The sequence below is a fragment of the Gordionus sp. m RMFG-2023 genome, chromosome 2, assembly GCF_954871325.1.
Source record: "Gordionus sp. m RMFG-2023 chromosome 2, tfGorSpeb1-WG-v2, whole genome shotgun sequence".
In the NCBI taxonomy this organism is placed as follows: domain Eukaryota; kingdom Metazoa; phylum Nematomorpha; class Gordioida; order Chordodea; family Parachordodidae; genus Gordionus; species Gordionus sp. m RMFG-2023.
The window spans coordinates 40,829,209-40,831,586 of NC_088776.1; positions in this window are offsets into that span (position 1 = coordinate 40,829,209).

Genomic DNA, 2,378 nt, shown 5'->3' on the forward strand with positions numbered 1-2,378 from the left:
TAACGTTACCATCAGCCTATCAAGTTGCCATTTAGATTCAGTCAAATTAATGTATGGCCAATTTAACTTGAAACTAGGATGAACGATAGCAGCTATTACATTATCATCATCATACAGATCTGGAAATCTAATTTATATAAAGTGACTGTATTTATTATAAAAAAAAGAAGAATACCATTTTAATTTTTAAAATTTAAATTTATCTGAGATTTAGATTCATTTATAAATAAAATATTAAAATAGCAATAAATTATGGTAAATAAAAATTTTAAAAATATAATTATTATACACAAGGTAATTAATAATATATTAATTTTGAATTTTATATTAATTAATAATTACTATATATTAATATTATAGATTGTGTTTTAAATTAAGCCAATTTAAATTATGGCTAATCAAGCAATAAATCATTCATTTTATATAATTGAATAATAGTAAATAAAAATAAAGTTTTGACCTTTTCTCAATGCCTTTTAGCACAGACTCTACCAGAGGTTGGCAAAATTTTAGATTATTGATTCTTTTGAGCTTGGTAATAATATACTCAGTGTGGGCACATAATATCCCATGCTAATATTATCTTGCCCTTCTAAGATTTTAAGTGAGGCAGCAACATATTGCATAACCTAAAAAATTAAAATGGTTAAATATAATATAATATTATTTATCATTATCCGTTATCATCTTACAAACCTTGTTTTGAATTTTGTAAGACCTATGGATTTCTGCAATAATATTGGCTAGAATGTCATAAGTCTGACAGCCAATTATTCTCTTTAGAGCTAACGCTACAGATTTTTGTTTAAGATTTTTAGGATCAATCTAATGTGCAGTTACTCCTAAATAAGCTCTAAAAATATGACATATTATAAATAAGAAAATAAACATTTTTACCTTCTATTGTGAGTCCAGCAATCTGCCGTTGTACAGACGTAGGAGACATCTGATAGATTTAATATCAAATATTCTTTCATTTCCTTAAAGCTCTCCAAAATTCTTGCCATCAATGTCTGCCGGCAAAATATCTTGGTCCGTGGAGAAAAAGTGTTTATCATCTTTATAAAAGAATCATTATCCACCAAGGATAATGGTTGAACTGTATTTATTATAAAGTTCATAATGACTTTGTCAGCCAATTTTTGGGATACACCAGGTGTTGATGAATCCAAATTGGTTAATTTTGTTTGTATTAAATTTGATTTGGAAGTGGGTTTATCTTCTTCCATTACCCCAAAACTTTTGAGATATTTTTCAATCTCTTTATAATTTGAAGTGTGCACAGTCTAAAATTATAAAATACTTGGAATAAAAATTATGTAGGAGATAAGTACATAAAAATGATTGAAATAACTATTTTAAATAATTTAGATAAAATTTATGAATATATAAAAAAAATGATTGGTTTTTTATTTTAATTTATTTTAAAAATTAAAGATTAGCCTACATATTGATATTAAATTTGTTTAATATATTACCTTTAAATGTTTTTTCAAATTAAAGCTGCTCGTATGATTTGAAGAGATAATTTTGCAGCACATCTTGCACCGAAACCGATATCCAGTATTAATTTTTTCTTCAAGGTTAAAGTATTTCTTGAATTTTGGGAAAGGATCATCTATATTTTGCTCATTTTCCAAAGAAATTACAATATCTTCAACAATCTCACACATAACAAGATTTATAATGCTTAATATAAAATGTAAAATGAAATATAAAATAAGATAAAAGCAAGGACATACCAATAACGGAATTTCAAAAATATATAATTTAATGAATACGCGAAATATAAATTAAATACAGATTGCTATTTAACAACTGTTTATATCTAATATATAACAATAATGTATATTTTTAAATATAAATTTCAAAATTAAATTAAATAAAAGGATTATAATTTTAGATTTTATAAAAAATATATTTTAATAATATTTAGATGTATTTATTATGTAAAATTGAAAGTAGCGAGCTACCGGCACTATAGCTACCGCTAATGAAAAAAGTAGTGCGGCGCTATTTTAACAACACTGGTTCACACCCAATCACGCCTCAATAATTTTGGAAAGGTCCATCATGCCTAATAATTTAAAAATTCCCACTCACGCCGTGATAGTGTCACGCGTAATTTCACTGCCCATACTCACCTCTAATCCAGTGATATCGAATGAATTTATATTTTCATCAATTTTTAATGTAAAATGATATTTTTAAAAATAAAATTGTATAAAATGATGGTGTTTTTATTTTCATCTTATTTGATGAATAATTAAATTTTATTTTGAAATTTTTTTTTTATAAGTTCCCTTATATTTTATATTTTCCCGGGGAAATTTCACCAAATCTTAACTTCCCTAAAATTTTCAGTATTTGCATAGCAA